General features: G+C 34.7%; 1 protein-coding gene across 4 annotated transcripts in view; it reads left to right on the forward strand.

Annotated features, from left to right (window-relative positions):
- Window positions 1-19242, forward strand: part of FAM133A (family with sequence similarity 133 member A) — a 52663-nt gene that overhangs the window by 27962 nt on the left and 5459 nt on the right. For all 4 annotated transcript variants that reach the window (XM_074323560.1, XM_019717917.2, XM_019717916.2 and 1 more), the window contains exon 3: window positions 415-503. The gene's annotated coding sequence lies outside the window, so the exon portion shown is untranslated. The remainder of the gene's footprint in view (window positions 1-414; window positions 504-19242) is intronic.

The raw sequence follows: 19242 nt of genomic DNA on the forward strand, positions 1-19242 counted from the left end.
TAGTGGATGAAATGAAAGTATTGATACAAAAAATAGTGGGTTTCAGAGCAGTGATTCCACTGAGGGTAGAAGGAGTTTCAATAGGCAATGAGGAAGGAATAAAACATTGGGTGACCAATTATAGGTAAGAAAAGTGTGAAAGCAGGGAGCAATCTGTAGTTACTTATAGTAGTTATTTACAATGCCATAAATAACTGTAATGGTAAGAAAGTGCTAACATAACCTTTTAAGTACGGTTATTACTTTGCCTGAATAAAATAACCTTTTTTTCTGGTCAGCATACCTCTTCAAATTTGGTTACATTTTTTTTTGTTTGTTACTTTAAGTTCTAGTTCTATAACCTAAAACTTACTGCCAACTTAATGCAAGGATTTTAACAAATATTATCTGATTTCTCATTTATCTCTGGTCAAGTGAAAGAACCTAAAAAGGAGACTGGAAAGACACAGTTGGGAAAGTGAGAGAAAAACCAAGAGTGTATGTAATCCTGGAAGCCATTTGAGGTAAGTGTTTCAACAAGGAGGGAGTGATCCACCCTGTCAATTGATGCTTATTGATGAAGTAAAGATAATGCAAATGGTCATCAGATTTAGTGACATGGAGGTCATTACTGACCTGGACAACAAAAGTTCCCATGGAGTGGTTGAGGTGAAAGCCCCATTGGTGTGGAATCAAAAGAGAATGGAAGTCTTATATCCCACATTATCAGTGAAATCATATGGTTCTCGACTTATTCTGTCTGATTTATTTCACTTAGCATAATAATCTCAGCATCCATCCATGTTTTCACAATTGGCTATTTCATCTTACAGCAGAATAGTATTCCATTGTGTGTGTATATATATACCACACCTTTATCTTCTTTATATGGTGATGGAAGGAGTACTGACTCTGGGTAGTGAACACACAGTGTGATCTATAGATGATATATTATAAAATTATATACCTAAAACCTATGTAACTTTACTAACCATTGTCACCCCAATAAACTTTAATTAAAAAAGAAAAAGAATGGAAAGAGAGGAGTTGAAAACTCTATAAACAGCTCTTCCCAGGAGTTTTGATTAAAAAGGACAACAGAGAAATGGAGTAGGTAGTAAAGAATATGGGGTTGAAAAGTGGTTTTTGAGAGAAATAGCACGTTTGTATACTGATGTTTTTTTGAGAGATTCAGTGGTGAGCACAATACACATAGATCCTTTCCTTATAGAACCCGTAATATAGTGGAGGGAAATTATATTAAACAAGTGATTATACAAATAATTAGATAATTATAATTGCTATGAGTATTAAAAGAAAAAGTTCAAGGTTCATTCAGAGCGTATTGTCAGACCTGACTTTTTCAAGAACATCGAGAAAGGCTTTTCTTTAGATTCCACATATAAGTGAGATCATATAGTATTTGTCTTTCTCACTCTGACTTAACATATCTAAAGAACAAAATCAAGGAACAAAGAAAACAGAAACAGACTCATAGATACAGAGAACAAACTGAAGGTTCCCAGAGGGGAGAGGAGTTTCAGGGCTGGGTGAAAAAGGTGAAGAGATTAAGAAATACAAATTGGTAGTTACAGAATAGTCACAGGGATGTAAAGTACAGCATAGAGAATATAGTTACAAATGTTGCAACAGCTATGTATAGCGCCAGGTGGGTACTAGAGTAATCAGGGGATTACTGCACAAATCATATAAATGTCTAACCACTGTGCTGTACACCTGAAACTAATATAAAATAATATTGAATGTCCAGTGTAACTGAAAAAAGAAAGAAAGACTCTTCTAAATAAATGATATTCAAGTTCCACTTAGGGAGGGTAATAGTACATGCAAAAGTAGAGGGAACAATGGCATATCTGAGATCCTGAAAAAAAGCCATGGAATTTGAAATTCAGAGAGGGTGGAGGCTGAGTGGGGCAGAAAGTAAAGTTGAAGAGATAAGCAGTGACCAGATTATTTAGGTCAGAGCCCATAGAATTAGTTAAATTCTTTGGTTTTTATGCCAAGAGCATTAGGGGCAAAAGTGAACCAGCTAAAATTGAAAGGTAAAAGAAGGAACAGATAGGAAGCAAATTTGATCTGTAAATTAGAGGAATACCTAAAATGTTTATGGCATGCTAAAATGGAAGAAAACACATTTTTCATCACTCTGAATTACTGGCTTAGAAAATATTAGAAAATAAATCACGGTTCTACAATTTAAAATGAAAAAAGTGTCTTAAACTAAGGTTGAATCTGTATGGCATAAAATATATTATCTGAATGTAGGTGATTCACTTATTCACTCAACAAATGTTTATTGAGATACTACTATGAGCCAGGCACTAGTGTTGAACAATACAGATAAAGTCCATGACTTCATGAGGCTTACATTTTCGAGGAGGGAGATAATTAACAAATGGGCTTTATTTCAAATATGTCAGAATGAACTAACCAAGACTTTGGAAAGGTGAGTTGCATGACTGCTATTTATATTGCTACAGATGGGACATGAGGCCAAGTCTCTTTGTAGCTTCATAATCCGTTATTTCCTAATAAACTTAGTTTATTTAGTTTTCAACAATTGAGTGATTTCTGTCTTGCTGATCAAATCATACAGTAAATAGATCTAATGTGTTTGTTAAGATGGCCTAAAACTAAAGATCAAATCACTCCTTACTAATAGTTTTCAATGGTATTCTTTTTTCTCCCACTCAAAAATTAATATATACTCCAACTTTTTATTAGGACATTTTCAAGCTCATAGAAAACATGAAAAACTTTTGCAGTGAATATCTATATATCCACAATCTAGAGTCAAGAACTTTTATCAATTTGTTGCATTCGCTTTCTCTGTTTTGATGCACAATTTAAAAGTAAATTACACACTTCATGATATTACATATGCACATGTCTCAGCATGCATCTCTTAAAAATAAGGACATTCTCTTCCATAATCCCAATATTATAATATTTAAAGTAGTTAAAATAATTCCTTGATAGTTTCTAATACCCATCAATATTAGATATCCCTAGATGTCACCTCAAAATCTTTTTTAACAGCCTTATTTAGAGAATAATTTTCTTTTAAATTCAAGCTTCAATGATTTACTGCAAATTTACAAAAGTTATGCAACCATAATCTAATTTTAGAACATTTCCATCACTCTAGAAAGAAATGTCATATACCTGTTTTTTATTGAACCAGGATACAAATCAAGGTTCACACTTGGCATTTAATTATGTCTCTTTAAATCTTTCTTCTAGAACAGTTTTCATTTCCCCCCGTGTAATTTTAGAAAAGACCAGCTGTTTGATTTTTAGAATGTCCCACATTCTGGATTTAGCTGCACGTCTTTTCATTATATCATTTAACTTTTTCCTCTAGCTACCCCCCACCCAGTACTTTCTATTAAAGTCTTGGTTAGTTCATTCTGACATATTTGAAATAAAGCCCATTTGTTAATTATCTCCCTCCTCGAAAATGTAAGCCTCATGAAGTCATGGACTTTATCTGTATTGTTCAACACTAGTGCCTGGCTCATAGTAGTATCTCAATAAACATTTGTTGAGTGAATAAGTGAATCACCTACATTCAGATAATATATTTTATGCCATACAGATTCAACCTTAGTTTAAGACACTTTTTTCATTTTAAATTGTAGAACCGTGATTTATTTTCTAATATTTTCTAAGCCAGTAATTCAGAGTGATGAAAAATGTGTTTTCTTCCATTTCAGCATGCCATAAACATTTTAGGTATTCCTCTAATTTACAGATCAAATTTACTTCCATGATTAGGAATTTCATGCCCAAATGTTTTGGAATAGATTAAGCCAAATAGATTACAAAGTTTTGATAAGGCTGCTTACCAGAAAACTTAAGGGATTGCATAAATAAGGTGTATGGTCATATTCAGGGCTGTTGAGGGATTTCGTCTTAGAATTGACTCAATGGAAGCATAGAGAAAAACAGATACCTAAAGTTACTGAGTTTGGAGTAAATCAAACAAATGCACTAGGAGCTTCAGATTCCTGATTCAGGCAATTATATAGGCAGATTATGTCAGTGTCAGTCAGAGTTAAAAAGATCCCGGGGAGTCTAGGTGAAAACAGCTGACTTCCTAATGTGGAACTTTTCCATATTCCTGAGTACTGTATGACAACTGCTGCTGGCAATGTTATAATACATAGGTAAAAATAACTGATATGGCATGTTTATAAGGGTCAGGTTAGCAAATTCTGTGACTCAGAACATATGCCAAAGCAGTGGATATAGCATGAGAGTCTGTGTAATGTTATATAGATATAGCCTTTACCCTTTAGGATCTGCAATCCAGTGAGGGAAAAGGAAATTACAATGACAATTTACAAGTATAAATGGCAGAAACATACAGCCATGTGAAGGAACAGAGATAGGTAGTAAGGAATCTGGAATATGAAAAAAGGAAGAAACTCTTAGCAGAGTTTATAGATTATCCAGGCCCATTTGGACAGTCTCCACATCCTTTTTGCTGATTGTAGTTAACACTGTTCCTTAAGCATCCCCACACTTGGCAGGTGTGAAGAGAGGAGGAAACACCTAAATCACTCCATTTCAACAGCTCTGGTAATCAGGTTGGATAAGGAAAGAAGTTCAAAATAATAACTTAAATGGTGTTTTCAAGTTTTTTGTACATTTAAATTTTCCAAAGCTATCTTCATTATCATAAAATTTACTTGTATCTAGCCAGAATGTAATGCACAAAAATACATTAACTAGTTTAAGCTAGACTTCCATCTCCACTCCTACCCAAAGAGAGATTTATGCTTCATGTATCTGAAAACTTTAGATTAATTGGACAAATTAGTGGAACACCTGCTTCAATTTATGGAAACTCGTGTTATCAACCGATTTAAATTTTATTAACATTAGACTCTCTTCTGCCTTTTCAGGGGAGCATTTGTCCTGTGACCTTCTGAACTTGAAGGATAGATGTACAGTTACAAATAGCCATCTTATTTTCATTAGAACCCTTAGCCAGAATTTGCAGCTACTTTTCGTGCTCCAACATTCTTTAATAATGCAGGCTTTAAATCAGGCTGCTAGGGAGTCAATCTTGGCTCTAGTACCTCCTACCTATGAGACCTTGCACAAATTACTTAACCTTCCTGAGACTGAAGTTCCTCATCTCTCAAATGGGGAAAATAGTAGTACCTACTTCATGGGGTTGTGAGCATTAAATTAGCTAATTTATGTAAACCACTTGGAACAGTATCTGTTCAAGATGAATACTGTGAATAGTTGTAATCATTATTATGTGACTCATGATAATAGTCATAGGAATGTCGTCTTTACATTTATTTTTATAATTGTAAAACCATAGCCAAAGAGTATTTCATTTGAACCTGGGTAGGAGGTGAGATTGTAAAAGAGACTGGTCATACATCAATTCAAGTTTCAGATATGAGAACGGAGACACAGAGAAGTTATACAATTTGTCTGAGAGCACTCAGCAAATAAATGGGGGAAACTGGTCCTTCAACTCTAACGATAATGAACTCTAATAATGATTTGCTGCATCAGTAAAGTTGATATAGCCTGCCTACTGAGTTTTCCTAAGATATTTTATCTGCCTTCATCAAACCAACTCTTCCTCAGTGTTCTTCCTATAATTGAGAATTGTTTTTTCTCCCACTCAGGATGAATTCTGAGTCATTTCTTCCGCATGTTTTTTTCAGCTCAGGCCAGTCATAGAAATGTAGTCGCCTTTGATATCAGCATAATAAAGTAATGGTAATACAGATTTTCAGATAGTGATGCTTCTGAGCACACCTTACTATTATTTCCAATAAGCATCTATAATTATTGTAACAAATAAGTCTATGTATTCTGGCCTTTGAATTTTTAGGAAGTACGAGGTGTGATCAAAAGCTACGGTGAATGTTTAAATAATAAAAAAAAAACCCGTTAGCAGTAAAAGACACATTGCCATTAATCCCAGTCAAAACACTCCCCCCTGACTTCGAACACACTTATCCCATCATTTTTGCCACTTTCTGAAGCATTTCTGGAAGTCCAATTTCGTGAGGGTCTTTAGTTGTGTTGTCATGGCTTCCTCAATGTCCTGAATTGATTCAAAATGTTTACATTTCATGGCCATTTTGACTTTGGGGAAGAGCCAGAAGTCGCACAGTGCCAGATCCAGTGAATAAGGTGGATGAGGACACACCATAATATTTTTATTTGGCAGAAATTGCCATACCAGAAGTGATGTGTGACATGGAGCATTGTCATGATGGAGGACAATTTATGGCACACTTTAAAACACACCTTCTCTCAACCATACCTGACACCCAACTGACTGCACCAAACAAGTTGAAACTTACCACACACTGTTACTAAGGTTCAAGGTGCTACTTCCCATATTGCAGATCCCTGCCTTTCCGTTGGATGGCACTCGGCAGCAGCATTCACCGTATTTTGTGATCACAACAGGAAAGACTCTGTGTCACGCATCGCTTCTGGTACAGCCATTTCTGTCAAATAAAAACATTACAATGTGTCCTTATCGACCTTATTCACTGGATCTGGCACCATGCAACTTCTGGCTCTTCCCCAAAGTCAAAATGACCATGAAAAGTAAACATTTTAAATTGATTCAGGACATCAAGGCAACCGTGACAGTGTGACTAAAGACACTCACGCAAGAAGACTTCCAGAACTGCTTCAGAAAGTGGTAAGAATGATTGATAAGTGTGTTTGAAGTGAGGGGGAACATTTTGAGGGGGATTAATGGCAATGTATCTTTTACTGTAATTTTTTTAATTTAAACATTCACTGTATTGTTTGATCACACCTTGTATGCATATGTGGTCATTTCTAATGTGAGAAGAGATGTGACATGCAAATGTATGGAGCTTCAAGAAATAACTGATACTTTTAGCTATTTCATAGCCAATATATTCATATATATATATATATATATATATATATATATATATTACATCAAATTCTATGTTCTGTTTTTAGAAATACATTAAAAGCTTCATGTGGAGTGGCAGGGTACTGAAGAGGGTGATTGAAGCATTGATACATGTTAAACCAAGTAAGGCTGTTTAAAGCCATTTATAAATAGACGTGTTTTAAACTGTGTTCTCTGGGAAAATAGTAAAGAGCCCCCTTGGTATTTTGCTTCCTATGTTTAGGGCCTTATCTTTTAATAGTTGTTAGAAGAGATGGCACATGTATCCTGGCACTATTAGATCCTAGGGAAAAGTTGTCAGATTTTAGACTACAAATCAATTCAGATACACAGCGAAATGCCTCAAGATGCATCTCATGATCCTCTAATATAAAATATGTCACTTTTAACACTGACATGTAGATAAAATTATAAAGAATTAATGGAAGGTGGAGTTCTAGCTCACTTTGAAAGTCTAATATATGAATTATATTCCATTTATGTCCTGGTCAGATGTGAATGAAATTGATTTTAGATGCTCAGTGCTAAAAAACATTGACTTACCAAGCTTTTTGACTTGAAGAATCTTGTCAAGGGTTTCTACAAAATTCATATTATGAGACATTTGTTAAATAGAAACTGGGACAATTAAAAGAAGACATGTGGCACCTTATTTTTGCAGTGTAGTTTCATAGGAATTATGTCACACAGATGGAAAGAAAGTAGAATTCAGTTAGCTTTGGTTCATGTAAGATGGCCCCTTGTATAGTGGAACAGGAATTTTCAGTGCTCCTAAGACATTTTGTTTACGTCATATATTGCTTCATCTTACCACATCTAAACATTCATTATAGGTTGAAATCTGTTGTCATGCAAAAGTCAAAAATGTCACTAGTGAGAATCCAAAACTTACCAATTGCACTAACAAAATAAGTTCCTTCTTGGCAAACACTTAGTTGAATTTGGTGTGTACAACATCTGTCAATGAAGTTTGTGATCTTGCCACCCTGTGCTCACATGGGCAGCACTGTACAAACAACTCGGTAAGGTTTCATAACCTTGGTATATCAGTGTCTCATAGCTGTGTTCATGTTGATGTGTGGCGGTGTCTTGCTGAATGGCGTTCATTATTGTTGTTGCGTGTTCTTGTGTGCCGTTGCGAGAATGTCTGAGCTTGAATTACAGCAATGAACAAACATTAAATTTCTTGTTAAACTTGGCAAGTGTGGAAGTGAGATCAGGGATATGTTAGTCCAAGTTTATGGGGATAATGCCATGAAGAAAACAACAGTGCACAAATGGATTAAACATTTTTCTGAGGGGAGAGAACGTGTCACCAATGAAGAGAGGTCAGGGCCACCAGTACCGAGCAGAACTGATGAAAATATTGCAAAAATTTGTCAAATTGTGCGTCCAAATCGTTGGCTGACTGTGAGAAGCATAGAAGACCCAAGTAAACATTGGCAGAAAGACAGGAAAATCTTAACTAAAAATCTTGGCCTGAAAAAGTTATGTGTAGAAATGGTCCTGAAGGAGCTCACCGATGAACAAAAGCAAAGGAGAGCTGAAATTTGCCAAGACCTTTTGGCGAGGCAAGATGATGTTTTGGGCCATGGTAATCACTGGTGATGAAATATGGGTGTACCAATATGACCTTGAAATAAAGCATCAAAGAGCACAGTGGAAGTCAATCAATTCTTCACGACCAAAAACGTTCCATCAGTCCAAATCAAGAGTCAAAACAATGTTGCTAACCTTTTTATGATATTAGAGGGATTATTCATTATGAGTTTGTACCAAATGGACAAACAGTTAACCAAGTTGACTATTTGGAAGTGCTGAAAAGACTGCGTGAAAAGGTTAGACAACCTGAACTTTTCTCCAACAATCCGTGGCTCTTGTATCATGACAATGCGCTAGCTCACATGGCACTGTCTGTGAGGGAGTTTTTAGCCAGTAAACAAATAACTGTATTGGAACACCCTCCCTACTCTCCTGATCTGGCCCCCAGTGACTTCTTTCTTTACCTGAAAAATATTGAAAGGAAGACATTTTGATGACATTCAGGACATCGAGAGTAATATGACAGCTCTGATGGTCATTCCAGAAAAAGAGTTCCAAAATTGCTTTGAAGGGTGGACTAGGCGATGGCATCAGTGCATAGGTTCCAAAGGGGAGTACTTCGAAGGTGACCATAGTGATATTCAGCAATGAGGTATGTAGCACTTTTTCTAGGATGAGTTCACGAACTTAATTGTCAGACCTCGTATGTGTATACGGGTAACCCCTGTATAACACAGCACTTCTATAACACGGTTTTGCTCTAACACAGTTCAAGAATTGGGGAAAAACCTCGTACAACACGGCATCCTAGAACAGGGTTTCACTCTAACATGGTCTGAGAATTAGAGAAATTCCGAACAACACGGAGTGTAATAAGAGCTTTTAAGAGCAAAAAATATCTCATTCAAAATTGGGGAAATCCCTGAACAACATGAAACGTAATAAAAGCTTTTAAGAGCAAAAGATTTCTCATTTGAAATTTTTCACTCAAGCGTGGATGTCGTATCAGATTTTACTGCAGAATTTCCTAAATTAAGATCCTTCCACCGAAAGAAGCACAAAGTTTAAGAGAGAGTTTCACGAGTGCTTAGCACCATATAACAAAATTTATAAAGATCTCTCAGCTAAAAGCAAGCAATCTAAAATAACAGATTTTTTTGCAAAAATTACAGAATAGAAGTCAAGATAATGCTAAAGAAAATTCAACAGATGAAGATACTCTGTCAAAAAGAAAACGCCCTTGGGTAATGGTGTTTAGTAGTGATGATAAAGAAAACATTATTTAATACATATTAATATGTTATACTTTTGGTGAAAATTGCCTTAATAAAGATATTTCTCTGAGTTATAAAAATATAATAGTATTTTTAAAAAATTTTTTGGAACCTTATCCTTTTTTTTGTACTAGTTCTTTGTTTCATATAACACGGATTCGCATAACACTGTATTTTTAAGGAACTTAACAACCGTGTTATATGGGGGTTACCTGTAATGGATTTCTACAGACAGTTTCTTAAAACATTGACACTGGCACTATAAACAATAACATTTTGTTTATGGCTTCTTGACTAGGACAAAGTGCTTAAGGGGCAAGGCTAGCTCTTCTGAGGGCCTTTGCTCTTTGATTTAGACTATACTCTTAGACTTTTCACACAGTTTCAGAAATGTATTCAGGAGATATCCTTTCCTATTACTCAAGAAATAACCATAACATGGACTTTGTTGATGATGAGTCAGTCATGTCACCTAGATGTCACATTATAGTCAACACAATGGTCTGCATGCCATCTCTGAATAATGTATATTTGTCATCCAAGTGCCAGCTACTTACTTAAAACTTAATATATGAGTGAGTAAATTAGAATAATTTCATATGTTTCCTAGCCCTGTCTGCTAAGAGGGCCTAGAAACAGTGATTTTCCAGTAGGATTCTAGGGCTAATGAAGGGGATATACAAAATGATCCTGGGGCATCTTGTAGAGTTAGAAAGTAAGTGCTTAAGAAACAAAATGATGGTGGTAAGTCAAAGGGACTTAAAAGTCAACTAAAAGAGCTCCCAAAGTCTAAAACTGGAAAAATTTTAGCAACACAATAAAGTAGTATTAAAATATTACCTAAAGTATAAAATAAATATTCATGATCCATACTGATACCAATAAATGATTGAAATAATAAATTAATGCAGATGAATTGACAAATCTCTGATACACATGAATTCCAAATAATCCATGTAGATATTCCTCCATCAAGGAGGTGGAACATAAGTCCCCACTCCTTAAGTATGGACTGCACATAGTGACTTCCTTCCAAAGAGTACAGTATGGAACGGGAGGGTTATCTTACAGTGGAGAAAGCTGACAAGCATTGCCTAAGTCAAGTGATCGAGGTTAACATCAGTGATAAGTCACCTTAGTTTGTACTCTTAATATGATGTAATGAGAATGGTACTTGACCTGTTTTCTTCCTCCCAAGAACTTACAATGTAACTCTATCCATAAGAAAAACATCAGACAAACCTAAATTGAAGAGCATTCTAAAAAATAAATACCTGATCAGTATTTCTCAAAACAGTAAAATCATCAAAACCAAGGAAATTCTGACAAACTGCAGGTCTAGAGGAGCCTAAGCAACATGGTGACTAAATGTAATGTGGTACCCTTGATAGATTCCTTGGACAGAAAAATGACATTAGCTAAAAGCTAAGGAAATTTGATTATAAAGAATGGACTTAATATTAATGTGTCCATATTGGCTTATTAGTTGTGGCAAATGTTCGACCTTAATGTAAGATATTAGCAGTAGGGGAAACTGTGTGCAGAGGATACAGCTATTCTCTATTATACTTGCAACTTTTCTGTAAATCTAAAACCATTCTAAAATAAGAAGGAAAGGGGGTGGAGGGTGGTAGAATAGAAGAAGGTAAAGGGGATCAAATCTATGGTGATGGAAGGATAACTGACTGGGTGGTGAACACAGTATGCAATATATAGGTGATGTGTTACAGAATGCTACACTTGAAACATGTAATTTTACTAACCAGTGTCACCCCAATAAATTCAATATTTTTTAAAAAAATGTTTGCTTAAAAAAAGCATTTTACTTCATTAGCATAAAAGCTAAACAATTACAACATTTGTTTTTCTGAATATAAATTCCAAAATGCATTAGTATATTAAGAGGGTGAAGTACTTGTTTCTCTAAAACAAATACTTAGCTAAAATTTACACTTAGAGCTTCTACTCTCTTATATTCATTCTTTTCTATTTTATCTTGTGCATCTGCAATATTTTGTTGGTGATACAAGCTTTCTGGTATCATCCTTAAAATGGTACAGACTGATATCTTGTCATTTGACAATTCTGTAGAAGGAAGGAAGAGGAGGCAGCATTTCAAATTTTGCACCTTTTCCCTAGAATGACAAATGCTCCATGACGCAACTGTACTAGAGGGAATTCACATGAAGAGAATGGCTTCAGTACATCACGGTTTTCTATCATGTTGATCCCAGTCAAGATAAGAGCGATAGTTCCTCCTTCAAAACAGTCATGCTAACAACTAGAATAAAATGTGTTCATGCTTGAGTTTTATTGAGAAGGAAGGATATCATATTACATACACTTGCTAGAGCTAGATATTCTCAGGAAAGTGAGAAATATCATTAAATTTCTCTATGAACCCTCTTTGTCTCTTACTTGGCCTGTGAATTAGATTGTGCTACAGCTATTCTCTATATTATCATTCAACGTGAAATGGCGAAACATAGTGTGATAATTAAAAGTATTGTTAGTATTATGCGTAGAATATTATTTTGTAATTTAATAATTAATTGCTATCTTAAATCCTTTAAGTTGCTTTGTAAGAGGCCTTAAGTACCAGTAGCATGGTACTTAAACTTACATTAGCTAGTATGAACGAAAAACACCCAGTTTATTTTTATAAGGGGTCTCATCCAAATGTCCATACCTTCGTCAAAGAGTTGAGTACTCCAGATTAAGTCTTGGAGCAGTTATCAACTATTTTTATTTTTTTACTTATTTTTATATTTTTTATTAGTTTCAGGTGTACAAAGCAACATACTAGTTAGACATTTAAACCATTCACAAAGTGATAACCCCCCCAGTCTACTACCCCTCTGACACCATACATAGCTGTAATAATACCATTGACTATGTTCCCTATGCTGTACTATACACCTAGTGACTACAGAGGATGCCAAAAAAATGTATACACATTTTAAGAAAGGAAAAAAAAAACTATATTAAAATTGTAATACTCAATATATACCAATGATAAAAGATGAATACAAGTCATGCGAATACATTTTTTGGCACCCCTGGTGTGTGTGTGTGTGTGTGTGTGTGTGTGTGTGTGTGTGTGATATATAGATACATATATATATGTATCTATATACACACATATATACATATATACATATACATACATATATGTGTGTGTATGATATATATGTGTATATAGATACATATATATGTATATATATCACACACACATATATATATGTATGTATATGTATATTTAATTATAGTTGACATTCAATATTATTCTACTTCAGCTTCAGGTATACAGTGCAATGATCAGTCATCTACACAGTCTATGATGTGAACCCCCCGATAAGTCCAGTGCCCATCTGGCACCCTACATGATCTTTACAACATTATTGATTATATTCCCCATACTATACTTCACATCCCCATGACTATTTTGTGACTACCAATTTGTACTTTCTAATCCCTTCACCTTTTCCCCCAACCCCATCCCCCTCCAATCTAGCAACCATTAGTTTTTTCTCTATATCTCTGAGTCTGTTTCTGTTTTGTTGGCTCATTTATTCTGTTCTTTAGATTCCACGTGTAAGTGAGATCATATGGTATTTGTCTTTCTCTGTCTGACTTATTTCACTTAGCATAATATTCTCTATGTCCATCCATGTTGTTGCAAATGGTAAGACTTAATTCTTTTTTATGGCCGAGTAATACTCCATTGTATAAATGTACCACAGTTTCTTTATCCAGTCGTCTATTGATGGGAATTTTGGTTTCCATATCTTGGCTATTGTGAATACCATTGCAATAAACATAAGGGTGCATATTTTTTTTCGAATTAATGTTTTGGATTTCTTTGCATAAATACCCAGGAGTGGAATTGCTGGATCATAAAGTAGTTCTATTTTTATTTTTTGAGGAACCTCCATTGTACTTTCCATAGTGGCTGCACCAATCTGCAATCCCACCAGCAGTGCACAAAGGTTCCCTTTTCTCCATATCCTCTCCAACAGTTGTTATTTGTTGATTTATTGGTGATAGCCATTCTGACAGGAGTGAGGTGGTATCTCATTGTGGTTTTTATTTGCATTTGTCTAATGATTAGTGACGTTGAGCATCTTTTCATATGTCTGTTGGCCATCTGTATGTGCTCTTTAGAGAAATGTCTCTTCATGTCCTCTGCCCATTTTTTAATTGGGCTCTTTGGTTTTTTGGTGTTGAGTTGTACGAGTTTTTTTTTTTTTTAATAACTTTTGGATATTAACCCCTTAGTAGATGTATCATTGGCAAATATCTTTTCCCATTCAATAGGATGTCTCTTTGTCTTGTTGATGTTTTCCTTTGCTGTGAAACAACTTCTTAGTTTAATGTAGTCCCACATGTTTATTTTTTCTTTTGCTTTCTTTGCCCAAGGGGATATATCAGTAAAAAATATTACTAAGGATAATGTCTGCAAAATTACTTCCTATGTTTTCTTCTAGGAGTTTTATGGTTTGGGGTCTTACGTCTTTAATCCATTTTGAGTTTATTCTTATATATAGCATAAGAAGGTAGTCCAGTTTCATATTTTTGCATGTATCTGTCCAGTTTTCTCAGCACAATTTATTAAACAGATTGTCTTTACCCCAATATAAATTCTACCTTCCTTTGTCATAGATTAAATGACCACATAGGCATGGATTTACTTCTGATTATCCATTATTTTTAAAAGGATTTTCAACTCAACTGCATTGTCTGTGAGAATCCATCTACAGTTAGACATATAACTGAAAATTCAGTGAAATGATTTGTAAAATACAGTAGGTCTCTAAAATAACAAGACTTAGTGATACTTACAATAGAAATTACACTGTGAAACATTAAAATATGCTTTTAAGTAACTTAGATTCGTACTGATTTTTACCTGAGCATGTCCAATGAAAAATGGTATAGATACAATCACTTTCAAGAAGGAGAAAAATTGATACGACAGCTGGTTTACAACAATATAATAATGTGAATATTTTGCATTGTATTTGGCTTTTCCTTTTCAGTTCAGGGCCATAGCATCTGTTCTTCCTTCTGCCTTGAGCATTCAATCAACTTTGACTCTTTTTATTATTTCCATCTTGTTTAACTCCTTCATCTTGCTAATTCTGATTTATCCATTAGGTCTAAAATTGTATGTTAGTATCTCAGAGTTGACCTTCCGTTCTGAATTAGATCCCTCCTTATACCTCTTATAGCATCCTGTAAGTTTACTTCATTGTCCCAATCACAATTATATACTCATTCACTTAATATTTGTGTAATGACTATTGCCTTTACTAGACTGTAATCTCCATGGCATATAACATGGTATCTGCCTCATAATAGATGATCAAATGTGAGTTTTTGTAAGAATAAATGAACAAATAACTATTGTAACACCCAGATTAATCAACAGGGCTGTCACAAATTATATCTAATCTTTTTACAAAATTAGCATACTTCATATAAATAGAGATACAGAAAATCAATTTAATTTCTATGATAGAAACAGAAAGTAGGCCACAATACTTTTAAACAAAGAGTATTTGAACAAGAGACTTGGTTGGTGTTACTTTTTCTCTTTTCTCTGGTGCTTTATCTTATGAGAAAAGAACACACAGATTCTGCAGTTCTGAAGGCCTCCTACATGTTGTGTTGTGCCAGCACCCTTTCCCAATTCCCCTCTGAAGTTATTCCAAATGTTATTTTTTTACTTTTAATTTTTTGACATTTTTATTACATAATTATGCAACCATTATCACAATAACTCCTTTTTAAATTTTGAAGTTTTAAAGTTCATCCCCCACCTCTTCCCCTTTAGCAACCATCAGCTTTTTATCAATATCTAGGAGTCTGTTTTTGTTTTGTTTTGTTTTATTTTATTTAGATTCCACATATAAGTGAAATCATATGGTATGTGTCTTTCTCCGACTTATTTCACTTAGCATAATACCTTCTGTGTCCATCCACATTGTCATAAATGGGAACATTTCATTCTGTTTTATTGCTGAATAATATTCCTGTGTGCGTGTGTGTGTGTGTGTGTGTGTGTGATCTTCTTTATTCATTTATCTGTTAATAGATATCTAGGTTGCTTCCATATCTGGGCTATTGCTAATAATTCTGCAATGAACATAGGGGAGCATATATCTTTTCAAATTAATGTTTTTGTTTCTTTGGATAAATATCCAGAAGTGGAATTGCTGCATTGTATGACAGCTTTAATTTGAATTTTTTGAGCAATCTCCATTCTGTTTCTAATTTACAATCATACCCAAAAATGTGGGAGGGTTCCATTATCTCCACATCCTCACAAACACTTGTTACTTGCTGATTTATTGATGATAGCCATTCTGACAGGTGTGAGGTGATATCTCACTGTGGTTTTAATTTGTTTCTCTGATGATTTGTGATGTTAAGCATCTTTCCATACATCTGTTGGTCAGCTGTATGTTCTCTTTGGATAAATGGCCCTCTGCCCATTTCAGTTGCTTTGCCCTTGTTTTAATTGGATTGTTTGTCTTTTTGGTGTTAAGTTGTATGCGTTCTTTTATATTTTGAATATAAACCCCTTATCAGGTGTATCACTTGCAAACATCTCCCATTCAGTAGGTTGTCTTTTTGTTTTGTTGATGGTTTCTTCGCTGTGCAAAAACTTAGTTTGATTTATTCCCATTTGTTTATTTTTCCTTTTGTTTCCCTGGCTTGAGGAGATATATCCAAAAATATATTGATAAGAGTGATGTCGACGAGTTTACTGCCTATGTTTTCTTCTAGCAGTTTTATGGTTTCAGGCCTAACATTTACATCTTTAACCCATTTTGAGTATTGTATATAGTGTAAGAAAGTAGTCCAATTTCATTTTTTACATGTATCTGTAATTTTAATTATTGGTCCCATACTCCTGTGCTACCTCAACTGCATTAATCTTAACAGATGACCTTGGCACCTATCTTTGAGTGAAAATGAAGCTATTATGTGAAAAATACTTCAACTTTCTCCCTTTCATAGCTCATCCTCACCCTCATCTCCCCAAAAAACCCCTGAAGCCACACCTTTTTTTTTTCTTTTTTTGCCTCTGCTCTGCCATGAAGAGGTATCTTCTGCCTATGACTTGAATTTGATTCCTCTCTGTTTCCTCTGCGGTTTTGCCATACCTGTTATTTCCTCCCTTTCCTATCTTTTTAAAATTTTCTCTTTATACTTTATCCTTCATGTCACCCTGTCAATGTGTTTGTTCATTCTATGATAAAAACAAACAATAAAAACATAATTTTGTTTAATTCTGCATCCTCATTATAGTTTATGTTCCTGTATCTTTACTTTCAATCTTAAATGAGTCTATCTACCCTATGTCTCTATTTTCTCACCTCCCATTTAGTCTTTAACCTACTGTCATTTGGTTTCTACCCTCACTATTTAGTTAAAATTGCATTAGCAAAGGTTACTAGTGATTTCTTTTAATTAAATTTATTGGGGTGACAATAGTAAAAATACATAGGTTTCAAATGTACAATTCTACAATACATCATCTATATATCACATTGTGTGCTCACCACCCAGAGTCAGTTCTCCTTCCATCACCATATATTTGATCCCTTTACACTCTTCTACCATCCCCCTCCCCCCTTACCCTCTGGTAACCACTAAACTGTTGTCTGTGTCTATGAGGTTTTTTTTCTTTGTTTGTCTTGTTCCTTTGTTGCTTTCAGTTTCATATTCCACATATGAGTGAAGTCATATAGTTCTCGACTTTATCTTTCTGACTTATTTCACTTAGCATGATAATCTCAAGATCCATTCATGTTGTTGTAAATGGCAGTATTTCATCTTTTCTTATAGCAAAGTCGTATTCCATTGTGTATATATACCACATCTTCTTTATCCAGTCATCTATTGAAGGACACTTTGGTTCTTCCCATGTCTTGGCCAGTGTGAATCATGCTGCAATGAACATCGGAGTATATATGTCTTTACATATAAATGTTTTCAGATTTTTTTTGGTGCATACCCAGGAGAGGGATTGCTGGGTCAAAAGGCAAACAGATTTATGAAAAAAAATGCTCAATTTCACTAGCTGTTAGGGAAATGCAAACCAAAACAGCAATGAGATATCACCTCACACCTGTTAGAATAGCTATTATCAACAAGGCAAATAATAACAAGTGTTGGAGAGGCTGTGGAGAAAAAGGAACCCTTATATACTGTTGGTGGGAATGTAAATTGGTACAGCTGCTATGGAATACAGTATGGAGGTTCCTCAAAAAGTTAAGGGTTACCACACTAGTGATTTCTTAGTAACCAAATATAATGGACATTTTCAGATCTTATCTTACTTGACCTATTCTACATTTAGTATTGTTGTTCATGACATCTTTCTTTTTTTTTCTGGATTTTTAGAAAGTAAAGATAATACCCAGTCATTGTAGAAAATGTAGACATTATAGGAAAATGTACAAAAGGAGATAATTCCTCCCCAATGTGCAGAGACAATCAATGTTTACATTTGGTGAACTTTTCTCTCAATATTATGTTGTGCATATAGTAGTCCATTGTATATATACTCGTGTACTAAAATTCATATAACCCATTTGTTATTCATGAACATTGGGGTTTTTTTTTTTTACCAACATTTTGATATTTAAAAATTGCTCAAGTGAAATTCATGAACATATGCCTTTGAGAATTATTGTCCTCATCTTGAAACTTTATTCTCTCCCTTAAGTTTCTGTGACTGTTACTTTTTTTTTTTTTTTTTTTTTGATACTGGTCTAGCTCTTACCACTCTCGCTAATTTTCTGAAGTTTTCTTTGTAGGCTTTACTTTCTTTGCCAAACCCTTGCATGTTGTTATTAAATTGGCTCTAGTGTTCAAACCCCTTCTTACTTGAAATCCTCCCCAAGGTAAATTAATTTTCTCCCATGACTTTAGCCATCACTCCGTGACTGCCAATCCTATATCTCTAACTCAGGTCACATTCCAGATTGCCAATACTCATATATTCAATCTCCTACATGCAGGTTGATTCAGATATCTCACAGGCACGTCAAACTTTATGAGTCCAATGCCAAACCTAGACATTTTTGCAAAGTTTATGCCACTTCCTATATTACTTAGTCTTTGGCATTGCCTTTTATCTAGTCTCTGAAGCCAGAACCTTGACCTAGATTCCTTTCTTACCCTCAGCCTTTGTAAACAGTTGGCCATTAATTTCAGTAGAATTCTCTCAACATGTCTCATATATTTCCCCTCTTTTCATTAGCAATGCCACTGTTTTTAGTCAGACGCTTTCATTTCTTGTTTGCATGAATACTTAAGTGATTTTGTTGCCTTCAATATTCTCTGCCTCCAACTCATCTTTCATACTGTAAAAAAAATCTCTTAAACACTGAAATATGAGCACGTCACTCTCCTGCTTAAAATAGTCAATGTCTCCCCATTAGCTTCACTGTAAGTCCCACAGAATAAAAT

This window comes from Rhinolophus sinicus, chromosome X (genome assembly GCF_036562045.2).
Source record: "Rhinolophus sinicus isolate RSC01 chromosome X, ASM3656204v1, whole genome shotgun sequence".
Taxonomy (NCBI): domain Eukaryota; kingdom Metazoa; phylum Chordata; class Mammalia; order Chiroptera; family Rhinolophidae; genus Rhinolophus; species Rhinolophus sinicus.